This window comes from Balaenoptera physalus (assembly GCF_965194825.1).
Source record: "Balaenoptera physalus genome assembly, chromosome: 3".
Lineage (NCBI taxonomy): Eukaryota > Metazoa > Chordata > Mammalia > Artiodactyla > Balaenopteridae > Balaenoptera > Balaenoptera physalus.
The window spans coordinates 120,221,103-120,241,465 of NC_138890.1; the positions used below are offsets into that span (position 1 = coordinate 120,221,103).

Consider the following 20,363-nt stretch of genomic DNA (forward strand, 5'->3'; position numbering starts at 1 on the left):
GCAGAGGTGCTCCCACCTCAACGCAGACCATCCTAAGGCAAGAGCAGCGAGGTCAGGGAAGAAGGTTAATTGAGCCAGGATATCCAGAGGAGGAATAAGTCAGGGGTGGTTTCCATTCCTGGTTATATTGGTTATCTATTTCTGTGTGACAAATTGCCCTCAAAACTTCATGGCTTAAAACAACAAATGGTTATTATCTCAGTTTCTGTGGGTCAGAAACTCGAGGGCAGTTTAGCTGGTGCTTTGGGGTTTCTCCTGTAGTTGCAGTCAAGGCACTGACTGGGGCTGGAGGAGCTGCTGCCAAGGTGGCTCATTCGCGTGGTTGTTGGCTGGGGGCCTCAGCTCCTCACACGTGGGCGTCTCCACAGAGTGTCCTCACAACATGAGGACAGCCTTCCCCAGGACAAATGATCAGAGAGAGAGATTAAAATGGAAGCCACTGTCCCTATTATAACCTAATTGTGAAAGTGATATACTGTTACTTCTGCCATGTTCTATTGGTCATAGAGACTCACACTGTTACAGTGTGGAAAGGAAAGATACAAGAGTGCGAAGACCAGGAGGTAAGGATTATTGGAGCCCGTCTTGAAAGCTGGCTACCACCCTGGCTGTGGGTTTTCACCAGTTCCTTTTCTGAAGAGAGGAGAGAATTAGTAGCAGATAGTAGAAAACTTCTCTATGATTTTCACAATTTGCTTAATCATATATAGTTAACAATATACAGTTAACCATATATAGAGTTCTGTTCTCATCATAAGGCTGGTATCAGCCAATTTGTTTTGTCTCCATAACATCTGTAATTAAAAGACCCTTTGTTTACAGTTAGAGCTAGAAGGAACCAGGGCCAGGAGCTCAGCTCCTGTTACAACAAGCACTAGACAAGCCACTCCCTCTCTGCTGGGGAGTGAGCGGACAGTACAGTAGTCACGCTACGGTCACCTTGACGTGTGTAGTTGTCCATGTGACTAGCTATAGCTATAGAAATAGCTCAGAGACTGTCAACCTTGCAGTTTGGCAAACTCAACAAGGACGAGCAGGGAGACACGGGGCCCAGGCTGCGCTGCCTCTTCCCAGCACGGAGCCCCTCCGTCTCCCCACAGGCTGCTCTCTCACCCTCAGCCCAGCCCCACCAGCGCTGAGAAATGGCCTTGGATCGCCTTGGAGAGGTTCATTTTCAGTCCCCAGCAAATGCCTCTTTGTCCTCCAGGCTGCCAGTTCATTTCAGCTGCCGGGGCTCAGAAAGTTCTTGCCCAAGGTTGAGAATCGGGCAGAGGTGTTCCCACTTGGGACTGCATAAATGCCCACACAGTCTACAGTGGGCCAAGCAAGGTCAGCGGGCAGCTGTAAATGCCTCCCTGACAAAGCCAGCAAGCTAGCCAGAGCCGAGCCTCGATCAGTCCTCCGTGCGGGGCAGCTGGGTGCCCACGAGAGACTTGGAGGGCAGGTTGGCTAGGCTGGCAGCCTCCGCGGAGGGACTGAGGCTCAGCTTCTTCTCATAACCGGTCAGGTGTAGCAGGAGGGAGATAACATTAAGAAACAGCCTCCCAGATATCTTCCTTATGCCAGGGTTTGCTTTTACTCCTCAGAGGAAGCTACTGGGGCCTCAGCAGTGATTAACTAATGCTGACCCCAGGGTTCCGGGAGTTTAGTCTCTACACAATCAAGGATTTAAGCGTGTGCATGTGTGTGCACACACACGCACAAGTGTGCTTTACCCCTCTTGTCATGAAAACACACGAAACAAGAAAATCCAGGAGGCGTTTATCTTTTTTCTCTAAAACATTATGCTTGACTATTCCCATTCCAGAATATCATCTAAGCCAGGCAGCAGTTTCTCTGCAGTGTGTGAGAACAGGCTTGCTTCCTGCCGAGGAATGTTTTTTCTTGTGGCTGGTGGTCTGACTTAGGCATAACTGGGTGGTACGAGGGGGATTCCTAACCCCCTTGCTAGACATTAAAAACTACAGCTACACTGTATTACATGTCAACGATCCTCAAAGGAAACAACAGAAAGACAAATTATATTCTAGTCTAAACTCAAAGATAAAAATATCTTTTGCTTTCCATGAAATTATACAAAAACGTATGTAATAAAGCCCTATTAGCAAATATATTTGGTTTAATTAAATTTTAGAATTTAATGTACAGTATCCCCAAGGAAGTTTTGCCATCAGATGCTTTAGCCAGGAACTAAAATGTGTGTTCCCAGAGGTTCCAGAGGTCAGTGACAAGCATTCACAGTGACATGCTGAGTAGCCCTTACCTGATGTATTTCCCACACCCAACTCAGTGCCAGGCATGGTGAAGACTCAGTAACTGTTTGCTGGATGGGTTAATGAATGAAAGAGATCCTTTTCTTTGAAGGCTGGCCTGGACTGTGTTTTATCACATGAACTTAAAGAAATCCCACTAAGAAAAAAGCAAACTGAAAAGCAGTATGTATAGTATGATACCCTTTTTTTGGCTTAAAATTAGAAAAAAAAACCTCTATATATTTTTCTCTATAGAAAAATCACTGAAAGATTCCACCTGGCACTGTTTATGCTGGTTACCTCTGAAGACTGAGACTGCACTTTAGGTAAGAAGACTATCACATTTTTTGTAATTTCTGCCTTTCTGCATTGTCCAACCTGGTAGAGCAAGTTTGTATCACCTTTTTTGTTTGTTTGTTTAAAAAAATAAGAATTCTTTAAAGACCTCACTTACAATGTTGAAAGCACTCTACTATGTCATTCTATGGGAAAGAATTTTAATTTTTTATCCAAAGAGAAACCAAAGTCTAGGAAGGTTCATCAGTTCTGAAGGTCATGATAATTTCCTAACTTTTCATTAAATGATTTGAACCACCAGGCCAGTGGTAAGAAAAAAAAGAATGCTATAAAAAGTTAGTAGAATATTGAGAACTACATTAGGTTCAATATTCATTTATTCAACAAGTACTTATTACATGGTATTCTTAGTTTATAGGTTTGTAAGTACAACAGGAACTGTGGCACAAAGGGTAGTATCACGGAAAGAAGTCAGGGTTCTAGGTGGATTTTTTTAAAGTCGCCTAAAGTTTCTGTCAGAATTAGAACCTCAGACTGTGGTATTTCTTTTGTCAAGGTTGGTTATTATAGCCTGTTCTTCATCTCAATGCTTTATTTCCCTTCCTTATCATGTAGAATGCCCATTTAACATGATGTGGTCATGTGATGTTTTTCCTATACATTTATCATAATTGCAATTTTAGATATATAACAATCTATACACTCAAAGAAAATAAACCTTCTAATGAGGACTCAGGCTAACCACCTTAGGGAATTGCTCTTTTTGATTGTATTTTAAGGCCATTAAAATATTTGTTTAGTGATTTATTCGTCCTGGAGACAGATGTAAGGATCGGTCTATTTTTCACGTTACACTGGAGTTTTCTTTTTAAATATTCTCCTTGGCCTTGTGGTGAAATGTGCATTATGATACTTCCTCACAGTGACACATGCAAAAGCATTATTCATCAAACAGTATTTTCAAGCATACTTCTCATTATTCTTTCAAGTATATAAACATAAGGAAGCCCTGTACTCTTCCCGCAATATAAAAAGAATCAAAGATGTAGTACAATTTCTGACCCACATGGACTGCATTTTAAGGACAGGGTCACCATATTTCACGTGAAGTTCTCTCTCGTTCTTTTTCCTTCTCCTCCCTCCCCCTCACCAAATACATAACTGTACTTGGTCTGATGCTAAATCAAGGTAAATGAGACGTGACCTATTAAAAAGGAAATGAATAATTCGAAAGAGGGGAAAATTGCATTCCTGTCTAGAAGTATGGACATCATGGCTTGAATGTATAGGTTTATTTCACCACTTCACTAGATGATTTTGCTTTTTGGGTGGCATGTCTTCCATCATCCAAATTACCTCATGAAATCAGCAAAGTAAGTCAAACCACGTTTTGGTGCTCTCTACTTTCTATTTTTTTCATGGTTCTTTTTAATGGGTTCTTTTTAATTAATGGGTGTACGTATAGCAGACCTATCTTTGAGGGGTCTGTGGGAATAGTTCTTATTAAACTCCCTAAAACTTGATCCACAACAGGAATTAAATGATCTGTGTGAGCAGGCACACAGGTCAATGTTTCACAGGCAAAACTGTTAATAGAATCCCTCACGTCTTCTAAGTACCAGTTGAGCCAGCCTTGCCCCTCCTTGCAGAATGTGGAGGAGGTGGTGAGGTTGAGGACCCATTCTCAGGAAGTCACTCAGTCAGCTCCTTCATGTCCTGGGGGCCAGCCTGGGTGGCACAAGACTCATCCAAGGAGCTCAGGTCTACACAAACAGTGAAAAGGGTCAGAGGGTAGAGATTCTTTGGCTGCAGGACGAACAGAACGTTGTCTGGGTACCTCTGTTAAATGCCGTGACCGACGTGGCTTTGATCAGGCAACTCACATAAAAACCACTGAGGCAGCCAGTTCCCTAGGCTCTGTGTCCCTTGTCACTGTCTTGAGAATTGCCGTGTCCTGGTCTTTGCACAGCTTTTTGCTTTATTTTTCTCTTTTTACTTGTAACAAGGAGGGAGGGGAGAGAAAGAGTTCTGATACATTATAATCATCCGTGGAGTGAATAGTTCCTCTTATTTCTAGGCGGTCAAGGCCAGTGTTGAGAGTAATAAGAAATAAATCTCCCTTACTGTGATTAAAGCAACCATTAGAAAACAGACTTTGCTGATGGACTTTTTTAATGTTAGTTCTGGTTTAAAGTGATGGGGGTTTGGGGGGAGGAAAGCCCTCTCCAGTTCACTGCTGCAGGAGGAATGCAGCAGGGGCCCATGAGAGCTGCTATTAAAGTGAGTGCTCCTCTCAATACGGGAGTCCTTAGGGCTCTTACCTCTAAGTTACTTAAAGAGTTACACGCACGAAATCAAGCAAGGAGATGTGTTTGCAGGTGTCTTTACAAAACCTAACGATGAAAAGCTTGAGTTGCGTGTGACAGACAAAAGCAAGGTGCAGGGAACCATAGCATAACTTCAGACCATAGCATAAAGTGTTGGGAAAGTCAGTTCTCTTAGAAAAGGGATTCAGTTGTACTGAAGTATTGTGCAACAGTGATGCTTTAGCCTTGATGTATAAATGTTCCTAAATCTTTCAGAAATTGAGGAAGAACATATCAAGAGCCTGACATTTATAGCATTACCAAACAGTGTCAAGTCACCGCCAGAGAGCACTTCTAAAACAGAGTCTACAAATGCAAAGTGTCATGTAACCATTTCATGTTAACAACGATCATCCTTGTGATCACGACGAAAATGGCCTACCTGTGCTTTCTGCTCGCATGGAGATATTTGCCTGGCAAATACGTCAGTTGCTAAGTTCTGAAATATATAGGCCTGAACTACATTTGGATTTGCACTCTCTCTCCCTCTCTCTTCGTGTTTCAAAATAACATAACAGCTTTTGGAGCGATTTATAACAGCCCCAAACTGGAAACAACTCAAATATCCAGTGCTAGATGAGTGGATGGGCAAATTGTGGTACATCCATAGGATGGAATCCTACTCAGCAATAGAAAAGAACAAACTACTGTATACAGCAACATGAACGGATCTCAGAAATGTTATACTGAGGGGAAAAAAAATAGATACAAAAGAGTACATGCTGCGTGATTCAATTTATATGAAATTCTAGAAAAAGCAGAACTAATCCGTAATGACAGAGGGCAGATCAGTGGTTGCCTGGGGCTGAGGTGGGAAATTGCCAGCAAAGGAGCACAAAGGAACTTTTTGGGTGATGGAAATGTTCTGTATCATGACTGTGGTGATGGTTATAATGGTGTATACATTTTTCAAAACTCATCAAAATGTACACTTAAAATGGGAGCATTTTATTGTACGTGAATTTATCTCAGTAAAGTTGGTCTTAAAACAAGAGCTGCAAACAGCATCAACAACAAAAACTTGGCCCAGGAGTATTTATTTGGATCATGGAAAGTGTCTGTGATCTGAGAGGAAGCACACCAAACTGTTAGTTTTGGTTACTCCCAGGGAGTAGGAATTGGGAAGAGAGATGAGAGAGATGTATTTTGTTTTGTTTTATTTACTCTGTTCCCTTCTTATAAGTAGGTATTACTTTTGTACTAAGAAGAAGAAGAAAGAAAAAAAAGATAAAGTCCCGGATAAGATAATGGTATGCTGAGAGAGACCACCTCTTGCTCCTAATGTGCTTACCCTTCTGGTATGGGTGTAGCTATGTGTGTGGTTATTGTGTGGTTAAATCAACAACAGGCTACAGGCTTGCAAGGGGGCAAGTCTCTGTAAGACCCCCTGTGGGGAGGCTGAGGGCCCATAATCTGGGTTGGGATGTGTTCATGGGGACACAGCTTCCCCAAGCAGAGAATAATAGGGGGCCAGCCACATAGCCACGGGGATGGCTGGAGGAGGGTTACGCCAGCCCCACAGGGACAAGAGTGTAAAAATCTTAGGATAAGGGCCTTGGGGCTTCCTAAAGAGCTTCCCTGATTTTGCAGAGGTTCTGTGTTCCTGCCTCCCAACCCCCGAGGTTTTTAGTATTTCTTTAAAAAAAAAAGTTGGCCCATCTCAGCTGGGTTAAGGGGAATAAGAAAACCTTTTGTATTGTTTCATTAGTTTTGTCACTGAGTTTCAGAGAAAAGGAGAGCTGGGTGTCCTTGAGGGCCAGACTTGGTGGTGACCGGAGGCACAAAAATGAGGAGTAAGAGCCACGGCTGCTTCAACAGACGCCCCTCGCCCCCCAGCAGTTCTTCCAGGATTTTCTGTCAAAATTTGGGGGCGGGAGGTGGAGAGAGAAATGCTTGGTTATAATAACATATACCCAATAGAAAACAACTATTTAAAGATTAGCTGCACTGTAATGCGCCTTTCCACATGGCAAGAAGCGAGTTTGGTTGGCCCCTGTTGGCCAGGGTGATTTACAGAAGCCTTTGAACACCGATGCTTGTGGCCCTGCGAAGGCCAGTGACTAACTGATCTGTCTGTGTATGGTCCACTTCGGAAACAGAAACTTCCCCGGTGGCATGGGAAAGAAAACACCAACCTAATCCTGAAAGAGTAACTTTAAACCAAAGCCCAACCGAGAAAGAGAGCGGGAGAGAGACTGCCAGCCGAGCCAGGACAGAAATAAAAGTCCCATTGTCCCGGCTGAGGCCAGCTCCAGGCGCAGACTCCCAGCCCTCTTGGCTTGCTCTGCACGCTGACACTTCTGGTACCCGAGAGAGTGCATTCCAGAGGCGGGCAGCCTTCACACAAAACTGCCGCTGGAGGAGAAATCACGCTGGAGGCACGAGGGTGTCGGGTACGGGGAAGTTATGACACGGACAATCATTCAACACTGATGGAACCAACCTCAACCTGCCAAAAAACCAGGGATGATGAATCTGGGAGGGCTGAGTCCGTGAGAGGAGAGCAAGGGGTGGGTTAAGAATAGGGGAGGCGAGAAAGGGGAACTGTCCCGGCTCAGCTAGAGCAGAGGAAGAGGACCCTGCTCCAGGAAGGAGCCCAGGTCCTAGAAAGTTTTAGTGGTCATCAGGGCCCTGGCAGCTCAGGCAGCAGCTCACTCGTGGGGGCAGGGATGTCTGGGGCCCATCTGCTTAATAAAGATACATCGCAGGACTAAAAAGCCCCAAGATAAAACATTTAAAATAAAAGAGTGGATAGACCATCAACAGAAAGCAAAGTGGAAAGAGATGGGATGGAAGTCAGGAGCCACTGATTTTAGTCTGTGACCCCAACAAGTCACCTGCCAGTTCTGGGTTGGACATCGGAGTGAAGTGGCTGGGCCCCGCCTCTGCCATCCCTTCTCCATCTGGTGTTCTGAGATCCTCAGAGTATGACTCCTGGGTCCAAAGAAGAGGTTGTCCTTACCTGCCTACTTTCCTCTTGTCATCCCATTCTCAGGACTGCTCTCTAGAATCTCCAAGGTCTCCCCCAGCTGGGAAATCACCCCATTCTCTGACTGAAACCTGTTCACACCAGAAGTCTCAACCCCTCAAACTGGACGAAGGTGGAGGAGGGGAGCTTGGAGGGCCTAAGGGTTCTGAATGTTGGGGAGGGAAGATGCTGCTGCCATGGTGACAAGGGCCCACGAAGAGGAGTCTGGGCGTGATGAAGACATGCTTAGAAGACTATAGCTTCACATCGTGGGTCCTCCTTCCTTACCTTCAACTTGAAGAGGAAAAATGGTAGCTAGTCTCAGAATTTAAGAACAGTCTGAAAATGTGTCCTTCATTATAAATGGGCTGCATTCCCAGAAGACTTATTCATGTAGGTGCAATTCTGAAGTGCCTGGGCTCACATTCAAGCCTGAGGTTTAGCCTCAGCTTTGGCTTAAACTAGTTCAGTAGACTTGGTAGAATCAGAATGCCTCTCTGGGCCTCAGTTTCCTCATCTGGAAAGCAAGGGGCTGTCATCCTCTCCAAGTTGAGCCCTGAGGAGGTCCAGAAGAACTACAAACACTTATTCAAGGTGAATGATCAATCCGTGGGTGGCTCCTTCTCCCTACAGTTAAACGTGGTCCAAGCCAAGGAGTGCCTGGTGAGGAACTAAGAATCCAGGCCCAGGAGGACAGAGAGAAAGGGCAGATGCCCAAAATATTATTGCCCATGTCCCCCCACCGCACCCCACCCTGCAGCCTCTAATTATTAAAAAATAAAAAAGTGAGAGGCTGGGTGACATGATCTCTGACAGTCCTTGTAGACATTGGCTGATGCTATGAGCAAAAGCCATCTTTAGTGCACCCTCTCTGCCATCGTCTCCTATTTTTCCATCCTTGTCAGCCTGTAGAGGTAGAACGGGTGGGAATGTGAGCTCATGGCAGCGACATTTAGCCAGTGCCCTTGGTAGAGCCGTCTAGAAGCACATTAGGGCAGTCTTTTGCCCTGATGCGTGCCCTTTCTCAGCAGCACAGACAGGCAGAGCGGAGGGCAGGGCTGGCTTCATGGATGTGCAATCTTAGAAGGGTCCGTCACTTGGTTTAATGCTCTGCTGTCACCATTTTGAAATTTTTAATAATTTTTTAACAAGGGGCCCCTGCATTTACATTTTGCCCTGGGTCCCACAAATTATGGAGCTAGTCCCAGCAGGGGGCCTTGCCAGTGGGCAGCTTCCTGGACCAGGAATTAGTGGGGACTGATCTGGTTAGGGCACCCTTGCCATAGGTGTCAGCTCCATGGACTGAGGGGCAAGAGATCCACGGGGTATGTGGACACTGCTGAATATATGGGTGTACAAGCACATAACAGTGAAAATACACTTGTAACTCTTAGGTAAGGAGGGTTTTAACTCTTAGGTAGAGAGGCCCAGGGCCATTGGGTGACCTACCTTTTCCAAAGAGAACCCAGTACAAACAAATGCATGTACCCAATGTGAGTAGATACACACACGTGTGTGTATAAATATATGTATATATTTATTTATATATGCACATACACAAATGCACACACAGAAAAACCTTAAAGTGGCTAGAGAGACCTTGAGCAATTTAAGATCAATAGTGAATCAAATGTGCATGTGCTTTGCACTGAGCAAATTTTCTTAATCAACTCATTCAAAGATTCTAGTAAGACATTTAGAGTTTGAAAACTTTACAGAGATGCCTTTTAAACAGAATATGATGGAGGAATCTGGGCATAAACCTGGGTCAGGACTGTCACCTGGGCAGGAGGGCGTTTACATGTTCATTACTGTTATTATCTTTCAAAGGAGATGTGCACATGCACTGTTTGGATATTCACAGACTCTTGAGAATAAGAACTTACTTGTACTCATCTTTGTGTCTTTACCTTGTGCCAGCAGAGAATCTGGTAAATTAATATTTGCTTAATGAATGAATACTCATCTCTAAGTGGACAGGATTTTTTTTCTTAAAACTGTAACACATTTAATTAAGGTGGATGAATATATATTTAGCTATGTAAATATATCATGGATTAGTAGAACATTGGATGACAAAAGGCCATTGACTATTATCTAGTCCATCCCTCTCATTTTATAGATTAGAAAACTGAGGCTCAAAGAGCCTAAATAAGTTATCTGAGGTCACCTCCCTAATCTGTACCAGAACTGAGCTCTTCTGCCATCTAACCCAAGTGAATTTTTCCACTAACCTACCCTGCCTTAAGAATCAGGAAGCATAAATAAGGAGTCTTAGGTGTTTACGCACCACTTATATATAGTTTTCCTAACCCTTCATTATGGAAAAGAAGAACCTAACCGTTTTAACTGTCACCTGCAAAAGGACTTCACAATTTGCTACGGTTGCTCTTTGGCAAGCCCCTGGCAGAGACAATTTGAGATCTGATGCAAAATGAGGAGGAAAGAAGGTCTAATAAAAGCTTTTTATTTGAAGATTGGAATTAAGTGCCTGTGCCAGGCTGTTGGCTTTCTCCTGACTTCAGGCTTGCTGCTTTAACGCTTCAGCGAGCAGAAAATTGGAGAGTAAGAGCGTCAATCACTCGGTCCTGCCAAATGACACCCCCTCAAACCTAAGCGAAATGTAATATTTTGCTTGCTCAGAACAACTCCAAAACCACCTCAGCTGCCTCCATACCACGGGTTTTGAGGAAGCTGCAATACAGTCATTTTGTGTTACCAGAGCATCTACCCCTTCGTATGATTCCTTAAAGCTGCATTTCTAAATAGGATCGTCCAGGTCACAGGTGGCCAATCAGATGCAGCCCCTAAGCCCCAAACTGCTGGGCAGTACGGACATCAGAGCGCTGCTTTCAGGGAGGGTGGAGCAGTGACCAGACAGCATTAAGGCTGAGCCAGGAAGTTAGTGAGGTGCAAATTGCACGGCCGTGGCTTCAGGGCAAGAGGAAAATTGCAAGCCATCGCCTGGAGAGAAACAGCGGGCTGGTATTTTGGGGCCTGGCGCCACTGGGCCACTGGGCGTGCTCATCACTGCCTTAAAACACCGGCGCGCGCATGCGCGCGCGCACACACACACACACACACACACACACACACACACACGCACACACACAACCACAGCAACGGCAACAGCAACGACAACATTTTCTTGAAGTACAATATATAGACAGAAAAGTACACAATCTTAAAGCTCAATGAACTTGTATAACCCTAACTGGCAACCTGCACCCTGATCAAGAAAGAGAACCTCCCCTCCGGTCCCATCCAGTCACCCCACTCCACGGGGCACTGCTATTCTGATTCGGCCCCGTCTTTCCAATGGAAGCCAAGTGGCAGCTGAAGAGGAGACAGCCTGGTGGAGACTGTCCAGATTCTTCCCACAACTCCATTGCTGCAGGCCCAGCCTGGCAGCCTGCTGGGTCCTAGCTAGCCCGGCAGCGCCTGTGGATCTTGACAGGGCCCGACTGGGAGAGGAGGCGTGGGCAGCACCTGGAGGAGAGGAGGCCTGAAGACGGGAGAGCGGGCAGCGGAGGTGGAGAGCCAAGCCCGCGGGCCGCCGTGCCTGCCCGAGGCCAGAGAAGGTAAGGTTCCAGTCTCCTCACTGGGGCCAGGCTCTCGGTTGTACTTGACAGCATTGGCTGTTCACAGAGGGATTCTTCTGTTTCTGTTTTGGTGTTTTTGTGGGTTTTCTCTCCTTGTAGGCTCTCTGAGTTGCTTTATAGTGGTCAACCATTCCGAGGGAGGGTAGAGGCTGCCTTGCTCCGCCAGCTTCCTGTCAGGCAGCAGAGTCAGGCCTCCATGGCTTGGCAGCTTCCACTCTGATTCTTGTGGCCTGGAGGCATGGCTGGTTTTGCTTAGTTTGCCACCTGGCTGCAGTGGACGATTTCACCCCAAGTTAGATGCTGTTTCTGAGGAGAAGTAAGCATGTTTTAAACAGGTTTCATGTTCTGCTCCGAGTTTTTGGTTTGGCTTCCCTCTGGCGTAGAGTGCCCTGGGTGCTGGAGTACGTGTTGGTACCTGTGAGGAGGAATCCATTTCGATGTGGGCATCAAGGTTAACAGGCAAATTCTCTTTATACTTTCAGTGGAGTGGGAAAGAGATGCTTACATGCTCAGGGGAGGAGATCTGGCCAAGGTCTGTCCCAGTCATAACTGCATCCTTGGCTTGGGGAAAAGAGTTCCCTTGCCTCTTTGGGTTTGCCTTGATATACTCCTCCACGCCCTGGCCTCAGCAGGTTTCTCTTTTTGCTAAGGCCACTGCAGATGTCAAGTCCAATGAAGGCTTTTTAGTCCTAATCTTAAATCATCCCCGTGGCAGCAATGACGCCGTTGACCTCTCTGTCCACCAGGACATTCTCTTCTCCCTCGGCTGCCGGTAGCTCATGCCTTCAGAGTTTTCTCCTGCATCTCAAGTTCCTCCAATTCAGTCTTTCGTTGTCTCTTCTTCTTCCACTTCTCTCCTTGGTGGTGTGCTTTCCTGAGGTTCCATCCCCCGCTCTCTGACTCTGCACCCTTTTCCCGGGCGATCATATGCACACACATGGCTTCAGCCTTACATCTACATCCCCAGCCAGACTTGTTTACTATATTTTAAAGCTCTAGGCTGGCCACTGTCCCCTTCATGGATCCTCTATAAGGATCTACAGCAGTTGCTTTCAACTCTGTGTGCACATTAGAATCATGGCAGCTTTAAAAAAAATATACTCTTGGGACTTCCCTGGTGGCGCAGTGGTTAAGAATCCTCCTGCCAATGCAGGGGACAAGTGTTCGATCCCTGGTCCGGGAAGATCCCACATGCCACGGAGCAACTAAGCCCGTGTGCCACAACTACTGAGCCTGAGCTCTAGAGCCCGTGAGCCACAACTACTGAGCCCGTGTGCCACAACTACTGAAGCCCATGCGCCTAGAGCCCATGCTCCACAACAAGACAAGCCACCACAAGAAACCTGTGCACTGCAACGAAGAGTAGCCCCTGATCTCTGCAACTAGAGAAACCCCACGCGCAGCAACAAAGACCCAACGCAGCCAAAAAAAAGAAAAATTATATATATATATATGTGAGCTTTACCACCTGAACTACTACTGATTCAGTTGATCTGAATGGGACCTGGACATCATTATTTTTAAATCTCCCCAGGGAATTCAAATGAGCAGTCAGAAATTAGGACTCTGAGGCACAAGGCACGTAAAGGTAGACAGCTGGAGTGCTCTGGACAGAAACCCCTTTGCATTCCTACACTAGGCCCTCCTCCAGGAAAATAAATCACAACTCTGGCCCTAGATTTTTCAAACCTTTGTATAGGCATTAACTGATGAATCCATGGCCCCATTGGGAATCAAAATTGATCCTCGGGCTAGACATGAAAAAACTGAGGCTGAGAGAAAAGACTGATTCAGAAGACTAGTTCTCCACCCCTTTCCCAGCACAAAACCTCCTCTGACCCTGCTTGAATTCCGGGGCTGGTTTAGGGTGTTTTTAAGGCCTCAAGCTCAGTTGTTTCCCATTCAGTCAAGTGCTTCCCACTTCTCCCAATGCCCTGAGGTTCTCTGACTGTAGAATGACCAACAAGACATGAACACAGGGGCTGACAGGAGATGTATTTCTAGGAGCAGTATTAGAAGCCACTAGAGGAGTCAGACTAACCCTGAGCCTCATTCAGTTTCTCTAACTACCAAAATGGAGGCAATTCCTACTTTCAGAGACGTGTGAAAAGCAAGCAAGAGATAAATGAAGATGCTAAAATATTATCATTTATATTCTAATTTAATCCAGAATTGAGTTTATTCACACAGGGCCTTAAATAACTATCACGTGTGTGCTCAGGAAACAACTTTAGAGATAATCCCATCCAACCGCTTTGTTTTCACAGGCCAGGAAACTGAGGCCCAGCAGTTAAGAGGCTTGCCCAAGATAACACTGCCAGCCACATATCAGGTTTCCTAGTTCAATGTGCATTTCACTCCAGACTTCCCTAGGGATCTATGCCACACCCATGTGGCTGGGCCTGACCTTCACGTATCACCTTTCCAAACAGAGCGTCCTATCTGGGGCCCAGGGCCATTTGGTGACCTACCTTTTCCAAAGAGAACCAAAGCTGTTCTTGTCCCCTTCTCCCCATCCTGCTTCCCTCTCTACTTAAGACCCTGAATGTAGGTGGTCTGAGGTTCTCTTCCTAAAGCTTCAAAATGTCCATGGTCTTCCTACCTCTGCCTGCTGTCACCTTAGGGCATCTCCCTAGTGGGGTAAAATTTGGGGGTGGAGGGAGTTGTTAAAACTAGAAGAGACTTGGCCAGAGAGTGTACCTGTTCTCTAGCACCAGAGAAACCTCTGTTTGACCCTGGGCTGACCTTGGACAAAATATGAATCCTCTTTAAGCCTTCAGCTTTCTCACCTATGAAATCATAATGAGATGGGGTTTTATGAGAATTAAATAAGACAATTTCCCTAAAGCAATGGTTCTCATATATGACTTCACATTGGAACTACCTGAGGAGCTTAAACACACACACACACACACACACACCACACACACACACACACACACACACACACACACTGATGGCTGGGTAATAACCCTAGAAATTGTGATTTAGTTGCTCCAGGCATCTGGATTTTTTAATTCCCTCAAGCAGTTTTAACTGTGCAGCCAAGATGGAAAGCATGGCTATAAAGAGCTCAGCATAGCACTTGGGCAAGTGATTAGCTAGTTCAGTCATTCATTCACTTCTCATATGAGTAAGATAATGTTGACGACTCAAAGCTCCCTTCCCTACTGGAACCTCACAGGCCCTTGAAGGACCTTCTTCCTTTTGAATGATCTGGGGAGGGTTTTCTTCCCTTTCCCCAACCTCAGTTCTGCCCAGGGCTCCCTGAGTCTTCAGAAACACTGGACTGTTGACTTCCACTTCTGAGAGGTCAGTGGAAGTGAAGGGCTTCCTGATCACAGGTGACTGTCCCCAGACCCATTCCGAGTACCTCCTGGCTGTGTCTGTCGAGCAAGATTGTTTAACCTCTTGGTGCCTTCCTTGTATAAAAGGAAGTGCTGGGCATTGTGCTTTAGTGGCTAGGACAGAGTGTCTTCTGCAAGTGGGATGATAACTTCTGCCTTGAAAATTATTAGCTACGAGGAGGAAATAAGGAAGGGGCCGTGTGCAAAGAGCTTCGAGACAGGCCGGGCCTGCAGGCTGCCCCAATAATCGGGAACAGTGGTCTCAGACCGTTGTCTCCACGGTGCAGATTTGCAGGTCGCTGCTGATACCACTTTGCAGACAGGGGGAAGCTAGGGAAGGCGGAGGCCACTCTCCCGGCTGGTTTTACCAGCACGTCGCAGACACAATCTCGAAACCTCCCCCTCCTGGCCAATTTTTAGGACCTTTCCACACCCTAGTCCACCTCTCAACTGCGCTCTGACTTGAGTTCCAGTTCGCGGCGCGGAGGAAGCGTACAGCACAGAACTGAGCCTGGGCGCTGACCCGAGTGGCCAGCCTGGGGTGCGCGCGGCGCGTCCGCGGGAGCGCACTCCTAAGGCAGCCCGAAGCCAGCGTTCCCGGCAGGGCGCGCGGGTCAGCCGCCGGCCGGGCCCTCTCCCTGCCTCTATCAATCTAGAAGGCCGGATCCCCGAGGCCCCAGGGGTCTCGTGCTCCGGAGGGTCGCGCCGGGGTCCCAGGCAGACGGCCCCTCCTTGAGGTTCCTACGAAGTGTCTGAGAAAACAAACTGTTGCCCAGGCCGCAGGGGAGCTGGTGGCGGAGGAAATAGCTCAATGCCTGGCGGGCCACACCACCCTTGGCGCTGGCTCCAGGCGGAGCACAAGGTTCTTGGCCGAGACCCCGCTGTGCACCCCCGAGCGCCAGTCACCGCCCTCCGCGCATTGCTGGTGGCTCCGTGGGTGGGGCGATGCACCACAGTCCCCGCTCACTACCACCCGCTGGAACCTCAGATAAGCTTCAATTTCTCCCAGCCCATCACTCCTTTTCAGGTGGCATAGTGTCAAGGGCCAAGATTTCAAAGTCTGGGTTCCAATCCCTGCCTTGCCATTTATGGGCATGTGACCCAGGGCAGATTACTTGATTTCTGCCTCAATTTCTCATCTGTAAAATGGGCATGATAAGATGCCCACCCATGTCGAGTGTTGTGAGGAATAAATGAATGTAAAATACCATAATAAACACTGTATAAGTATTCGACATTGTTAATAAAGTAGGGATTATAATATTCACCTTGCAGCGTTGCTATGTTTAACGAGATAACGTAGGTAAATTGCCTGTATTAAGTGGGCGGCGGATAAAGAATATTTATTAGTATTACCATTACTCCCGGGAAATCAGATTTCTTTCTTCTTCTTCTTTTTTTTAATCTTGGCCTCCTCACGTGCACGTGTGCGAATTGGGGCTTCAGGCTCAACATAAAATGGCCCCTGAATTCGTACCCAGTTGTAATTTCCTTGGTGGTTTGGAAAGGTGCTCTTCCATGTTGCCAGGCTAGCGCCGTGCTTTTGTTTGCAATAGGGCAGTGAGTAAATCATATCCTGGGCTTAGCAAAGCAAGAAATAAACACATTCACAGTAGGACTCTTCAGATGGACTATTTTATTCCTCTTTCGTATTTGTTCTTGGTCGTTGAAGGTCCTCTGCAGACTAATGCAATGCTGATGCGTCTTAATATTAATGGTTCCGAGCTGAAGACAGCCGTTAGCCTCACGCCGTCTGGGCCGTCTGGGCAGGGTTGGGAACCACCATGAAGCCCAAGCGAGGGCAAGGAAAGATTCTTATTGTCACTTTCTCCCGCTCTCGTCCAATACCTCGCATCTGAGTTCCTGGGGAAACATTTTTTCCGGGTTGCTAGTGAATTTAAATACCGCTGCTTCCGCAATTATAATTTTCTTCTCGAGCAAAAAGCGGGAGTGCCCTCCTGTGCCGGGTACCGCTTTTTGCCGCGGTTGGGAGCATTTAACCCCTTTATATATAACACTTGGCTGGGCCAGGCAAATCGCCTCACCCAGGACACCTGCTGTGGAATATTAAAGGAGAGCAGAGGCTGTCGTTGGCCGGAATGTTGGTGGTGGCAGTATCCTAAAAATCAGCCTTGATGGCTGCTGAGGCCCAAATCAGGGACTGTACTCCTCTTCTCTCCCCACGGTGCTGGTGGCCTGGCAAAGCACAGGCGGTAAAGTAGGTGCCACTGAAAAAAGATAACCACCAGCCTCTTCCCGGGCAGTTCATTTGAGGATTTCTGTCACTAGGGTGCTTCCACATGAATTTGGACTCCTTGCCCCGGCCCAGAACCCTCCCGTGCAGCGCCCCCAACAGAATTTGAAGAAGAGGAGGGCCAGTGCCCCGGACTGTGTAGAAGCTCTGGGGTAGCCGAGGAGAGAGAGACGCGAACGCGTGGGCTCTGGATGCAGCCAAGTTTCTACCTTTTAAAGGAAGAACCAAGCGCCGACCCTCGGCCTCACCAGAATGACAAACGCAAAAACAAAATTTAGCGGCGGAGCAGCTATCAGGAAAAGGGCTCCGGGGCGAGGAGGCGAATGTGAGCCCGAGTGCGCCCCGGGGACCCGACGCGCCGGGGGATGTTCGCCGGCGCGCTCGCGTGCCCCCTCCACAGACGCGCTGTTGTTTATAAACTCTTTTCGGGCATCAGGGCAGCGACGACGCCGTTCGTGTTGGATGCCTTTTGTCCTGGATGGGAAGGGCAAACAAACCAGTCTTTGGCAACGCTCAACCTCCCTGTGGCATTCCGATTCACGATGGTTTTCAATGTAAATGCATTTCGTAACCTCCAAAGCAACGACTCTGTTTATTTGTTTTGGTGTAGGAAGGTTAGCAAAAGCGCTGGTGCCGTCCTTCGCGCTTCTCTTTGATTCTGTCTCAGATTTACGGGTTTTTACTCGGCGACACGGCCCGGGCCGTCCGCCTGCCCTCCCTTGGACCCGGCAAAGCGAACCCCAGGCCCCGGTCCCCGCTGCAGCTCAGAGGAAGGCGATTGCAGAACTTATCAACCCCCTCCCCAGGACCTCGGATTTCATCTCTTTCTTTTCCCCCTGCATGTTCAGTTTGTTTTCTCAAGACCTAAGCAATTTTTAATGTACTCTATACTTCCCGCTTAATCCTCATCGTTTATTGTATAATTATAGTTTCAAAGTGATTATGTAATTAAAATCATGTTTCGTTGCAGCAGGACTTCAAAAGGGCGGCAGACCCCCGCTCTGGCATTATTTTCTGGTGATGTAATAATTTCCCTGTGATATTTAAAATAAACACATTAGTTCAAGAATTCTAAACATGTCTCAAAGTATATAGTAGGCTTGATTGGCACGAGGCTGGGTTGTAAAGAAATGGTAAAACCTATCACTAGTTTAATATATTTCTATGCTCCCATGCAGGGTAAATTATAGGATAATGGGGCTCAGGCGATGGTAAGCTCTGTTTATATAATCCATTTCTTCACACGAGTTCCCATTGCTTTCCCTTCCCTTTGCTGTATGTGGTGGTTCTCTGATCCCCTGACCTCAGCCATGTGTTTTCACTTTTTCTTCTGATCTCAATTCCATGACCAGCGGGGAATAAAATACAAATTGAATAGTAACCATTCACAGGCCGCTCTTTTCAAACTGTTGTTAAAACCTCTTTGTCTTGTCTAGCGGTTGATAGATAAATGTGTTGTATTTCTCCCGATTTCCCCCCTCCTTTTTTTTTTTTTTCTCCTGCAAAGGAAAAAAATAACCCTCCTCAGCCCAATTATGCTCTTTAAAAATAAAACCCACACCTCCTTTCAACCCCTCTCCTGCGCTTCCCTCTCTCCCCGGCCGGCCCATTGGTTCCGCGGCGGTGGGAGATGCGGTGGATTCACCACGTGGAATAAAGAAGCGGCGGGAGCCGAGCTCCGCTGGGGGAAGGCACGGTGCCCCCGTGTGAGGTCCGCGCCATTGTGCCGCGGCCTGAAGGTTCATTTAGCATCGAACCTGTATCTCCTCTGATGTCTTAGCGGAGCGCCCAGCGTTGGCTCCGAAGTTGGGGGCCGCTGCTCCTAGAAAGCGGAGGGAGGGAGGGTGTGAAGGAGCCTGGGAGAAGGAAGTTAGAGTGAAACATTCCTCCTTCGCCCGCCTTTTTCTCTTCATGGTTAGACCTCTTTGAAGGCGAAGTGGACAAGAGGCCCAGGTTTTACAGCTTTTCTCCCCAAGGAGAAACACAATGGCTCCTGATTTCTGGGCCTTGCCTTTCCCAGATCTCTCTTCCTTCTACCTCCTCTGCTTCTTTTCGGGAACGTAAAGGCAAAAGAAAATAATTGCCGAAACTTCCATCCTGCAGCCTGCCCTCCTTTTCATCAGGGCTTCTTCGGGGTCAACGGCGCGGCAGCGTCTTTGTTACTCCACTGCCAGCGCGGGAGGGGGGTGGCGGTGGGGAAGAGAGGGGTGGGAAGGAGAACGTCTGTGGACGCGGGACCCACTACCTCTGCGTCTCCCAACTGCAAAGTGCTCCTCACTGTTTTAAAGCGAGCTGACACACCCTTCCCGGGAGGGGAGAGGGCCACCGCAGGGTGGCTCGCCGCGCCCTGCCCTGGGCGCGCACCTCGCCCTGGGCGCACGGCTCTGCAGCCGGCTGGGGCGCCCGCGCCTCCAGGCCGCTCACGGCGCCCGCCCGGGTAGGGTTTCCCGGCGGTGCAAACCAACCCGCAATCGGCGAGGCGGCTTGACAGCGCTCTTCGCCGTGGGCCCGCGTACCTGTAAGCTGAGCCCCGCTCACATGCTTCACATTAAACCTCCGTGCCCGGTGCCTTTTCTCTTTTTTTCTTCCGAAAGCGTTCTTATAAACTTCCCTTCGTTTATTTAGCCTGGTTTTCATTGCTCCAGTTTTGCATGGGTTGCCTTTGTTTAGTTTATTAACCCACGGGGTTACTTTAACTAAACATTTGGGCTGAATACTTTGGGGTTGAATTTCAACGTTTTCTAACGAAATTACCGAGTTTTTTGAAGCCGCACAGAGAACGCTGTGTTGAGTTTATTAGTCAATTTAACAGACTATAAGGGAGGGGAAAAAAATGAATTTAGGACAGTCCGGGCTCGTACCCACTGGGCGGAAGCACCTCGCGAACCCTTGGGGTTGAGGCTTCACCGGCGCGAACAGCGCGCGGGGACGGTGAGGGCGCGCTCCTCGCTTCAGCGAAGCGCGCACCGGGGCCCCGGGGCCCCGGGGCCCCGGGGCCCCGGCCTTCTCCGCCCGCGGGCCCGGTTCCCCGAGGCGCGCGCCCGAGCGGGTCTTGCAGCGCCAAGCGCCGGCGCTGACGCTGGGGGACCGGAGAGGGGGCGGAGCTGCGCGACCCCCGCGGGGATCCCGCGCTTTCTCCAGGTTGTCACCCGCCACGTGTTTGTTGGGTGCCAGCGGCGGGAGAGCTCTGCGGGATGATCTAGGGAAAAGGGTTTGTGGTGGAATCTGCCGGAAAGATTGGAGGCGGTGGGCAAACTTCCGAGGTGGGTGGAGAGCA

The 20,363-nt window shown here is 48.0% G+C and overlaps 1 long non-coding RNA gene across 3 annotated transcripts in view; it reads left to right on the forward strand.

Moving 5' to 3' along the window:
- The window catches only part of LOC309658600, an 81,686-nt gene extending 70,724 nt beyond the window's left edge, over nt 1-10,962 (forward strand). For 2 of the 3 annotated variants that reach the window (XR_014262301.1, XR_014262302.1), the window contains one exon: nt 2,508-7,660. This is a non-coding gene — a long non-coding RNA (uncharacterized lncRNA). Of the gene's footprint in view, nt 1-2,507; nt 7,661-10,359 lie in introns of those variants that run through there. The other variant, XR_014262300.1, reaches the window with a different exon arrangement.
- The last annotated feature ends 9,401 nt before the right edge of the window (nt 10,963-20,363 follow it).